Below are 12,677 nucleotides of genomic sequence, written 5' to 3'. Positions count from 1 at the left end.
ATTCTGTGTCCTTCCAGTCGCAGAGATGGTCTCTTAAAATCCTATGTCCAGTCTGTCTGCTGTCACGTTTATTTCTTGATTTGCTCAGATATGTGAACACTGGGTAGATGTTTGTGTCTTTTCATGTATGTTTTTTATTGAGATTGTCTCTAAAAAAAGGAGGGAGAAACTATTGATCCCAGTTCTCTTGGTATATCTGAAACCAAAAAGAACATAGGCGAGTAGACAGATAATTGTAATTATGAGCTGGGTAGGGGTTTCCCGGTGACGGTGGCTGGGTAAGTAGGACATTTGGGGGTTGTGTAATTGGAGTAATATATACAGTTTATCTTTCGGCTGTGATGTGCATACTCTTTCCCTTGATACATATTGCACATGAACTGAACCCATGGTCGGCTTGTCTTGGCATGTTTGAAGCTCCAGACACCCAACAGTATCATTGCAGGAAAGACACAAAACCCCAAAGACTCCAGGCAGGGAGACTGCTGCCTTTGGGGTGAATGGGGAGTCTGTCTTGGCGCTGGACTTTTCGGGTGAGCGCAACCACTGGTTCAGACTGCCTGGCAGCCAGAGTTCAGGTCTTCCCCGCGCTGAAGTGCAGAGAGGGGGTGGGGATAGGGGTGGAGAAAGAAACAGCTGATTTTCGACATTTGAAAAGGACTCTTTCTATTTATCAGTGTTACCGAAGTGTACGTTACTGGAGAAACAACAAAACAAGCATAGAGCTGCAATTTTCAAGAAAATAGGATCCCCAAATATAAAAATAAAAAAGTAGCAGATAAGATGTATAATTCAATCAAATTACACAAAATTGCTTGAAAATCCAGAACAGTAGCGATCCATTATGCCTCTGTTTTATTAGTGACAAGTACAATTACTCTAAAATAAAGAACACTGGTGAATATATAATTGGCTGTAATCATGTTAGTGTTTGAATAAAAATGACGGGAACATTTAACACTTTGACAACAAAATGTTCAGAAATAACTTATTTATTCAAACAGTTTTTATTTTCCACCAAGTGAAGGAGAAACACAGTTTGCTTGGGAAAATCAATGACTTTTCCCTACAATAAATAAATATCCAAAAGGGGGAAAAACAGCCCCACACCTCTATATTATTACTATTATTATTATTTTTTTTAACCAGCAAGGAGCTTAATCCTGTGTTTGGAGTCAGCACCCGCCTGTTGTCGGTACCAACGTCCGCCCCCTAGAGGAAGAGCTCTGCAGCTCACCCAACGCCAACCCGTTTTCCCGCCGTGACCTCGGGAATCAAACTTAATATTCCTTTGCAAATCGCTCTCCAAACTAACTCCCCCCTCCCACACCCCCTCACATCCCCTTCCGCCCTACAACATCGTCACAATATTTTCTTAGTAATTGCTCTGTGCAATTGACAGAAGCGCCAAGTCTCCGGCAGCGCGGTGCTCTCCCAGCAAAGCGCCAGAGCGCGTTGGGAAACAGGTCAGGGGATATTTGGGGCTGGAGCGATAATCCACTTTTATCCAAAATTCGCCTAGAGCAGCCCGAATTCGGGCCTCGTAAAGCAACGTCTGATGCCGACCCCACCACATTCCAGTGCTTTTGTAGGGCTTCCTTAGAGAAAACAGCCCGGGTTCCTGTGCCGGCCGGTTGCTAACTGCGGGAGGGGTTTCCCGGCTTCTCCGTCACTCCCTGCTCCCCTCCACCCCCGAGCACGAAGGTCTGAGATCCCGGCTCTCTCTAATCAGCTCTCGGAGCCCAAAGGGTCCTTCGATTTTTCCAAATGGGTTGCTTGATGTACTGAGGTAAAGGCATTAAAGGGGAGGATAGGTTTGGATGGGTGACCCCTGTGGCCTGGGAGACCAACCCAGGAGAACCCCCCCTCCCGCCGCCCCCCGCCCGGGTCTTTACACTGAGTCGCGGAGTTTCGAAAAACTTTCTCAGTGCGCGGGGAACTCAGAGGCTGGGCCCGCAGGGACCAGGGGCCTTGCTATATTTTAGTCTCGGTGGATCCTGTCGGCTTCTTTCGAAGAAAAAGCCAACCTCACTCCCTCATCTTGCCTCGCTGCTCTCAAGCCAATCTTGGAGAAAGGAGATGCTAAACGAGGCCGTGGCAAGAAAAGTGACGAGGGTGATCCGTGCGCTCCCGGCTGGTTGACACCCGAGGGTGATCCGTGCGCTCCCGGCTGGTTGACACCCGAGCAGCGAGCAGACTGTTGACATCAGCGCGCGGGCTTTCGGGCATTTCCACCCCCCAACCCGTCCCAAGTTTTGTTTTGTTTTGCTTTCATGTATTGCTGGAATACTGTTAAAACTGGAAGTTTGCTGGAAAGGCGAGGAGGGAACAAGCAAGTTGAATTCGTTTGGGGGGAGAAAAAAAAAAAAACCTCATAAATAAATGGAATTCGGTTGGGTTTAATTTCTTCTGTCACCCCTTCCTTCTTTTTTTCCCCCCGTTTTTTCTCAATTTCTCACCTTTCCCTTCCCTCTTCTCTCTCTTCCTCCTCTCCCTCCTCTCCTATCCCTATCCGTATTCCTGTCCACATCCCTACCCCATCTCTGTGGGTGAAAGAGAAAAGCAGCAGCTAGAGAGGGTGGAGGTGACCATTTTTATGCAGAGTTTCAGAACTGCGGTGTGTCAGTCCTCAGTCCCAGCGCTGGAGTTTAAAGGAGATATCCTGGGGCTCACTCTTCCTCTCCTCTCCTCCAGAGGCAACTTCAGAACCAGGGACTAAGAAGCTTTTTTTCATACTATAGAATTATTGTTTTAAAGGTAGTTGAAATAAATGTGTGCGTGCGTGTGTGTGTGTGTGTGTGTGTACAATCTACAAAATAACAAGCCCCTCAAACTGATGTCCTACTACATGCCTGGCCTATGGAACGAGGCACGCCCCAAAACTCACTCCGCCCAAGCCCTAAGAACTTAAATCCTCAAAAATGTCTCATTTTGTTTAATGTACAACTGGCGCTTCCACTCTCAAATGCCAGTTCTATCATTGCTCTCCCGCATCATATTAACAAGCGATGTTAGCCTTCCCCTACGTGTTTAGGCTGCTAATGCGGGCCACTTAACGCAACAAAAATGCTCATCTGTGGAGATTTTCCCAAGGCTGGTCTCGATGCTGGCTCCTTTTTCTTTTCTTTTCAGGGCACGTCAATTCCTCCCTCCCACTCCGGGGGCTGAGAAAAGGGGGTCCAACAACTTTGAGCAAGTGTGTGAGAGCTCCTTCCTCTATCTCTTGCCTGCCAACCCTCCCAAGAGATTGTGAATTTTTGGTTTTCCCTTAGGAGCAGAAATAAATGGAAGCTTCAACCATGGCACTTGGTTGCCTCTGTCATCTTTCCTTTCTTCTTCCTCACTTCATCTGTGAAAGCAGCTCAGGATTGCTCTGTATCCTTCTTAGCTCTAGCTTTCTGAAGAAAACTGCTGGTTTTCTTTCCTGCTGGCTGAAAAGCTGGGTTGGAGATGCTCTCTGTCTAGAACTGTTTGTGTTGTCGTGTGTCTTGTATGTTTGTCTAGTTTTAACAGCTTTATGGAGGAGACTCTGAAGGGAGGAATCACCTGAGCCTAGATACGGCTTTTGTCATGTTCTCTTACTTTTAAATTCTGGCCTGGGAAAATCATGTGTTTTCATGATTCATAGGTATCTAGTTCCAAGGAGGCCATCAGGGAGAAAATACAACAAAACTGACTTACTGTGTAGGACATTTCATTCATGGGGTCTTAGTTTAAAAAGATGATTGTCTTCATGTCTCCCCTCTGGAACATTTTTGCTTTTTAAAAGCCTATAAAGTATAGACATGAGAAGAGAGTGTTTTAGCTCTGTGTCTACCAACTCTCTACCTACGGATTCTTAGGCAAGTTGCTTCAGCACTCTAATTCTTTCTCTTCTCATCTGAGAAATAAGTGATCTGCATTCATTAATATATAAAATAGCACCCACTTACCAAAATCTCAACAACAATAAAAAGCAATTCCCAAAACCATAAGAATTTTTTTTTTTTTTGGAAGCAGGAAGAAAATCTTATTCAAACGACAGCAGCGACATCTAGTGACCATAATGCTCAATAGTAGTGATGAGAGTGTAGGATAGTTTCCTGAGGAATAGGTTTTTCACAGGAGAGAGAAATCGTGTGTTTTTTTCTAGTAAATCCTGATTGTCTGGAAAACAGTATTCTCTTGATATCAATGGATATTTTACTGTGTTCATGTTATGGTAATAATATACAGAAAGCAAAAGATGTTTACCTCAAATCTGCACATAGGGCAATTACAATTTTTAAGAACATTCTTCTGCTTTAAATTCCATGTTAGGATACCAGTTCTAAAAAAAATAATTTTGTGGGATGTGCTTTAATTTCCCAATTTTCAAAGTTATAATCACATTTATTAATGCATAAATACTTGGTAAAGTTGGAAAAGGTAGAAGTTTCTGAGATTTCCTTTTGTCTGGATCAACCATTTAGTTGATTTGAGATTGCTGTCTAGTCAATATCAGGCAACTGATTAAGGATAACCTCTCCTTTAAGTTGTCACATGTATGCTCTGTCTATATCACCTTTGCTCAAAATATTTTGAAATTCAGAGGAATGCGATTCCCATTTCCAGATGGACTCCAACTCTTCTTTATATAGCAAAGATTAAATGGAATATCTGGGCATGGGTGAAGTTTTAACAATGGCAGAGACTTAGCAATGGCCCAAGACCTTTCAGAATGACAATTTTAGCATTTGCTTGGCATTTAACACTTCAGACAGAGGTAACAGAAGAATTCATCTCATTCCCTATGACTTTATAAATTGGCCATGTGTGTAGGCATAGTTTGTGCATGCACTCATTGAAGCATAAGTGTTCTTAATTTCCTATTAGCAAAGCAGCTGATGACTCCTGGAATATATGGATCCATGTTTCGTAACTTTAAAGGAAGCCAATTTTACTTATTCCATTTTATTTTTGATCAACGTTCTTTTTATTTTTTTATTTTTTATTATTATTTTTTTTACTATGGAGTCTGGCCACTGAGTGGTATGATAGCTATTTTAGCCAGGTAGTATTCTAAAATAATAAGATAATTGGACTTGTTATTAACACCTTGGAGAATTTGAGCTAGTCATGCCACTTCTCTTAACCTTAGTTTCCTCATATGCAAAATGAGAAAGTTGAACCCTCCATTGTCCCTTATAGCTAGAAAGAGCTATAAAGTAATACATCGTCAGCCTTCATTGGGGAAGACTCTCTGTTGGTGCCCTTGTTATAATTTGTGACTCTTCGATGTCAATTCTGAAATTTTCAGTTGGGCATCTTATCAGAAATAAGAACTGGAAGAATTGATGAAACTGTCTTCTCCCTGTCCCTCCAATCTTCCCCTCTGTCTGATTTTTAAAATGACAGAAATCTTAGACTTTCCAGTTAACATTCACTCAGGCATTGGCATGCACCCAGCTCTCTCTTGCGGTCCATCCAGAAAAATCACAGCATAGGAATGGGACTAAGCTGAACACAAAGATGAGGCAGCTGTATTTGAGTTTCTCTATCTTGTTCCCATATCCTTATGGTAATGATTATTATTACTATTAATTTGGGGGGGGTGGGGGACCACAGCCAAAGTGTTCTGGCTGCAAACAGCCTACATTTCCTTCCTGCTTCTGTGGCCCTATGAATAAATTCCTTCAGAAGGTGACAGTAAAATATCCCCCATTTCTGCCTGCCTTGGAACATCATTATGCACGTTTAGCAAGGAGAAGACTGTTAACAGGAGGCAACTATTACCCCATAATGCAAATATACTCATCATTTAACGTGAGTCCCAGTGAGGCTGAAGACATGTACAGGAGGAATCAGAACTATGCTGCCTGGATTGGTAGAAGGAACAGTGTTTATTACAAGGAATATTCTGAATCTGCCAAAGATTTAGGTTTTTGATGCTTTTCTGTTGTTCTTTACATATCATCCTGCTCTTCCTACTACTCAGACTGCTGATAAAAATACACTGTATTTGTATAAAATTAACAAGGCATGCTTTCTTCTGTGAATTCCCCAGTAGAGACAGGTTTTTTTTTATTTTATTTTTTAAACTTTTTTTTTGAAAGATTTTATTTATTTCTTCATGAGAGACACAGAGCACGAGAGAGAGAGGCAGAGACACAGGCAGAGGGAGAAGCAGGCTCCATGCGGGGAGCAGACATGGGACTTGATCCCGGGTCTCCAGGGTCACAACCTGGGCTGAAGGCAGCGCTAAACCTCTGAGCCACCCGGGCTGCCCTATTTTATTTATTTTATTTTATTTTACTTTAGAAGTGAGGAAACTGACCTAGAGAGGCTAAATGACTCACCTAAGCTCACACCAGTAAGGAGATATGGAAAAGGAACATGAATCTTGGCCTTGGATAGGCTGCATCTCACTCCTAGTTGTCCTTAGGGTGAGGGCCCTTGCGCTGAGACCAGGGTAACTGATTGAACCTGTTGTCATTTGTCAGGCCTCACTAAGATTACACACACATGTGTGAGGAGCTTCAGCTTTTAGAGGATCCTAGGGACCCCTTGAACATGAGAGAGTCTGTGCTCGTTACTCTTCATTCATGTATGATTTTATCCTCCTCATACTAACAATTTATGTTATTAGCATAATACTATGTTTTTCTACAGGAGAGGTAATCTTTGCAAAAATATTATACTCAAAACATATTGTTAATGTCTTGGGATCCAAGGTTTTGGAGTTACAATGGATGTAAGACATCATCTGTTTCAGCAGCTCGGGAGAGAGATCACTGTCTGAGTCGATGGCTCCTCAGAGTTATGCTTAGTTGGGAGTCCAGATTATCCTGAGTATTCTGGTGTTGTTTCCTGCCCATCTCCTTTGCTTCTTGGCTTCCTCTGTTAATGGCTACCCTGTGGCTTGGTTTTCCAATGGGCTGCCTCTTGAGTAGCACTGTGTAGATCTGGCTAAGGACCGTAGTCTCAGCTGGGAGCTGTTAAATCTTCCTCTTGAATGTATTGTCTCTCAAATGGCTCTCTGCTGCCCTCCACTGGCATTCAGCCACTAGAGCTGGCTAGCCTTCTGCATCTGTGCTAACCCAGAGCATCTCTGGCTCCAAATGAAAGATAGGGGAGCTTTATTAACCACCAGTTGGTTTTTGTATCACTTCAAAATAGAACCCAGACCCTCTGTGGCTGCTTATATCCCACATTCTCATGTCCTACAAGTTTGCTGATTGGGCTGTGAAGGAGTGTAGCTAACTATCAAAGTATTTGTGATAGAGTGTTTGGAAGGACTTCTTGAAAATATTAACCTTCTATTTAATTATCAAGCAGAAATATATGTCAGCTGACATGAGACTAGGCCATAAACTTCTGAACTTGCTGTACTGACTCAATCTTAAGGAATATCAAACATTTTATCTTGAATGTTATAAAGATACAGTGAATTTTACGAAACCCCTAGGTAATATGTACACATTCTCATTTATTCAAAAAATATCTATCAGGCATTACATATATTATGATATATGCCAGACACTATTCTTGGTGCAGAGAATACTGCATTGGAAAAAGGAAACCCAAACCCCCCTGCAAAACAAAGCAAAGCAAAACAAAACAAAACAAAACAAAACAAAACAAAACAAAATGATGCTCTGCCTTTATTGAGCTTGCTTCTTAGTTGGGAAAGATAAACATTAAACAAATGAATAAGCAAAATACTCTTTTGTAATACAGCATTACCATAGCTATCTCCTATCATAAATATAATGATTCCATGTTTTTAAGAATGTTGGTATTAAGATTAAGAGAGGCATAATTAGAGCTTAATAGGGGCTGTGTATGCTACAAATATTCAGTGGTTTTCATTCATTCATTCATTCATTCATTCATTCATGAATTGGCTGTGAATATAGTAGGGGCCTATAAAAATAATTGACGCAGATGAGTATATGGATCTCTCTTTTGATTCTATTACAATCTTCTGTTCTGTTAGAGTGTCTTGGTGGTTGCCACCTTGTGACCCCCTGTAATAGCTGTCACAGAAGCCTATGCTACTGGTGCCCTTGATGATGGGCTTCGTTACTATCTTTCCTTCCCCCTTTGTTTTTATTACGTTTTCTTTCTATATCTTTTACTTTTCCCCCCAGGTTAGCTCTAAGAGATACCACTGGCCAAATGGAATGAGTTTTTCCTTCCCTGTATGGCAGAATGATCAGTCACAGTGAAGCAGGTATAATTACGCGGTCTTCTCTTCTGTACCAGGCCTGTTTGAAATGAGTGTTTGTCCCAGGTAAAAAATTTGTTTGGAAAAAACAATTTGTTTGGAAAGAAAACAAAACAAATAACAAAGTAGTATTGGCATTAGTTGCGCACATATACGTGTTTTTAAGTGCTATATTGGTTGAAGAGTTGTTGTGAGTGTGTTATCAGGAACCTAGGGTTGCATTAAGTTGCCTGTCCTTCCTCAGGAATAATGCTGTACCCCTCACCCAAGTTCTGAGCCATCTGCTGGAGATGTATTAACTCCTTGTTAGAAAAGCAGCTTCTAGCTCTCCTAGTTGAATATGAAGTTTAGATGGTTTCATACTCTTCTTTCATAGTGAGCTTAGTGGTCTAGTTTCAGAATCTCAGCCAGAGCCAGGCCTGACACATTAAAAAATGTCTTTGGCCATAGGTGTCAACAATCTTTCCATATCATTCATGACTAACCTGTAAAGGTCATTTAACATGTTATAAAGTTGCATGGGTACTTTCCTTGCACTGACCCTATGAAACAGCACTTTGGTATATGTCCCCCTTGTTCTTTGCACCAGAAACCGATTCTTTTTGGTCAGGTTAGGTAGTTTATCATTTTTGAGAGAAGAGCTCTGCACTTAAAGGATGTTCTTAAATTATAAAGGGTTTGGCATTTAGGTGTTTAGATTATTGACTAGAAGTGATCAAATGGAAGAAGTGAGGGGTTCGTTTGTTTAATTGAATTGAATACATTGTCCATTGTAAGGTGCGCCATTGTTTTATAGATCATGAAGGAAAACAAGTGCTGCAAATTTTCTGTGACATGCCATAAACTGTGAGGTGCATCCACACTTCATAGATATTAAAATATGTACATCTCATAATCGTATGCAATGTGGTATTTCCTTATCTGCTTTGAAATGAATTTAGGTACAATGACAGCATAGCTTCTTGGGAAGATATGTCTAGTAAAAATACAGATTGTCGGGATCCCTGGGTGGCGCAGCGGTTTGGCGCCTGCCTTTGGCCCAGGGCGTGATCCTGGAGACCCGGGATCGAATCCCACGTCGGGCTCCCGGTGCATGGAGCCTGCTTCTCCCTCTGCCTATGTCTCTGCCTCTCTCTCACTCACTGTGTGCCTATCATAAATATAAAATAAAAGAAAAAAAAAGAAAAAAAATACAGATTGTCTACAACAATGTGAAGAACCATATGATTACAAAGAAATTTTATAATAGGACAATTATAAATTTCAGCATGTTCTCAGATATTTGAAAAATAATTGCTGGAAACTCTTTAATTTTTGATAGGAATTCTAAGAAATCTCAGGGTTTCTAAGTAATATCTTTATATTAAAAGAAAAAATAGTCCATATTTTGGAAAAATCTTCCTAATATAAAACTGATTCTGGATTGTTGGGTGAGAAGCTTTATTCTTCCCTTGGAGGTTTTTCTGAGTGGAACTTTCTAGTTTTGTTATTATGGTGTAGTGTTATGGTATGGTCTACTAGGCAGACATGCCACTATCTGCACCTTGCAGATCAAGGCAGTAGGTAAGAATCTAAAGTCTCTTCTGTCCTTATATATCAGTTAGAAGTGTATATTTTTTAATAAAATATTTTATAAAATCTTTAATTTTTGCTTACTTCTAATTTTGGCTTAACACGACTCACTATACAAAAATTTCCAATATGAAAATAAATACAAATCACCTATTAAAACGAACCCAGAAGGATGCCTGGATGGCTCAGTTGGTTGAATGTCTGCCTTCAGCTCAGGCCATGATCCTGGGGTCCTGGGATCCAGCATCATATCAGGCTCCCTGTTCAGGGGGGAGTCTGCTTCTCCTTCTCTCTCTGCCCCTCTCCCTACTTGTGCACGTGCTCTCTCTCTCAAATAAATAAATAAAATCTAAATAAAATAAAATAAAATAAAACAAACCCAGAGGTAACCTCACTTATCATTTTACATAATTTTTAAAAGTTGGGCCTTTTCCTATGTATAAATGTACAATACTATATGGTACATTTTAAACAATTCAAATGGTCCTGTGTGTATGCTTTGTGTTCTGCCCTTTTTGATTCAATGTTTTACCATCAGCATTTCCCCATCACAATTTTGATTTTTGAAAACTGCTATTAATTTATGGATCAACATGTTTATATTAATTTATGAATTGATTTACATTTAGGTTGTTTCTACTTTTTCATCATTAAAATGACTTGAGATGTTTCCAGAACTCTATTTCCTTTTAATAGATTTTTTTTAGGGGATGGATATTTTGGGCCTCACAGTATGAATTTTCTTACACTGGCAATCTGTTAAAGTATGTGTCTTATTGAACCATTATTAAATATTAACTTTTCTTTTGTAAGTTGAAGAGGAAAAATATATCTAAAACTTGCTTTAATGTGTATTTTTTTTATCTTACCATCAAGATTAAAGTATTTTTTTCGAGTATTATTTACATTTTTTATTTCTTCTTCTGTAATGTATCTTTATGTATTTTGTCTATTTTTGTGCTGTTTAATCTTTTATTTTAGTTACAATATTGTGCTTTTGTTATTAACTTTTCAGAGTTTTTTTAATTAAAAATATTAACGCTTTGTCATCTGGCTCAAATATGTTTTGCAAATTTTCATTGATCTTTTCAATTTATACTTTTGGTTATAGAAAAATATAAATGTTACATATACTCAACTGTTCAAAAGTTAATGATGTTGAAACCTCAAAGTTTAAATGCATGGTGGCTAGAAAACTCAAGCTCTAGAGTTACACTGCCAGGCTTTGAATCGGATTCCATCACTTTCTAGGTATGTGACCTTGGGTAAATTATTAAACCTCTCTGTGCTATAGTTTCACTAAGTGTAAAATGAGAATAATAATGGTAACTATCTCATGATGTTTTTATGAGGACAAAATAACTTAAACTTATAAAGAGGGTACTTACACAATAGGAAAATGATAAGCACAAAATAAACATTTACCACTTGCATTATTGCTTATTGTATTCAACTTTATGAATTTTAAAGATTTTTTCATTGCTTTTAATAATAAAGATAATAGTATTTTACACATCCAGAGGTAAGTTAAATACTACTGTTTTGTTGACTAAACTTCAAATTTAGCTAATATTTTAAAAATTATTTATTTATTTATTCATGAGAGACACAGAGATAAGGCACAGACATAGGCAGAGGTAGAAGTACACTCTTCACAGGGAGCCTGATATGGGACTCGATTCTGAAACTCCGTGATCACTCCCCGGGTCAAGGCAGACGCTCAACTGCTGAGCCACCCAGGTGTCCCTTTAGCTAAGATTTTGGATATATAGACTTATAAGTTAAATGAATGACTAATTTGACTTGACTTATAAGTTAAATGAATGACTATTCTGGGGGGAATACTATTACATCTTTTTTTTTCATGTGTCTAACAATTTTATTCATTCAATCAACACGTATTTATTGAACTTCTGCTATGTACCAGATGAACAAATAGTGAATAAGACAGATAAACAACTTTGCTTTTGTAGAGCTTACGTTCCATTTGGAGAGAGGCAATAAACAAAGTAAATTAGCGTCATGAAACATATAATGGAGAATAGAGGGGATAAGGACTGTAAAAGAGAGTGTTTAAAATTTTCAGTAGGTTTGCCAGGAGAGACCACTGATTGTATTGGATTTCTATTGCTGTCAAAAATTAACACAATTATAGAGTTTTATTCCAGGGAGCAGAAATCTTGGGGACCTCTTAGAGTCTTAGAGTCTTGCCTTTCACAGAAGTAATATTTGAGCAAACATCAAAGGATTTAGAATGAATCGTGTGGGTAACTGGGGGAAGTATATTGTAGGCAGAAAGAATAGCACTTGCAAGACCATGAAGTTGAACATGCCTCATGTTTATTTATTTTTAAAAACTATTTTAATTATTTATGAGAAAGAGAGAGAGCACACAAGTAGAATGGCTGGCAAAGGGAGAGGGAGAAGCAGGCTCCTGGCAGAACAGAGAGACTGATGCAGGGCCCAAAGCAGGGCTCGATCCCAGAACCCTAGGATCATGACCTGAGCCGAAGGCAAACACTTAACTGACTGAGCCACCCAGGCCCCCCATGTGTGGCATCTTTAAACAACAATAGTACTGGAGAGGGAGGTCTGTATAGCTGAATCGAAACACTGAGGAGATGAGAAACAATGGAAGGGAGGGTATTTATTATATAGACTTTTGTAGGTCATTGAAAAGACTTCAACTTTATTTATTTAAAGATTTTATTTATTCATAGAGACACAGAGAGGGGCAGAGACACAGGCAGAGGGAGAAGCAGGCTCCATGCAGGAAGCCTGACGTGGGACTCGATCCGGGGTCTCCAGGATCACACCGCAGGCTGCAGGCGGCGCTAAACCGCTGCGCCACCGGGGCTGCCCAGACTTCAACTTTAATATGAATAAAGTAAATGCATAGATAAGGCCATTGTGGAGA

The 12,677-nt window shown here is 39.8% G+C and overlaps 1 long non-coding RNA gene across 1 annotated transcript in view; it reads left to right on the top strand.

The window, feature by feature from the left end:
- Nucleotides 1-12,677, top strand: part of LOC144320394 (uncharacterized) — a 95,907-nt gene that overhangs the window by 1,591 nt on the left and 81,639 nt on the right. The window lies entirely within an intron of this gene.

Source organism: Canis aureus, chromosome 9 (genome assembly GCF_053574225.1).
Source record: "Canis aureus isolate CA01 chromosome 9, VMU_Caureus_v.1.0, whole genome shotgun sequence".
Classification (NCBI taxonomy): Eukaryota; Metazoa; Chordata; class Mammalia; order Carnivora; family Canidae; genus Canis; species Canis aureus.
The sequence above is the reverse complement of the archived record's forward strand: the minus strand, read 5'-3'. Positions and strand labels throughout refer to the sequence as shown.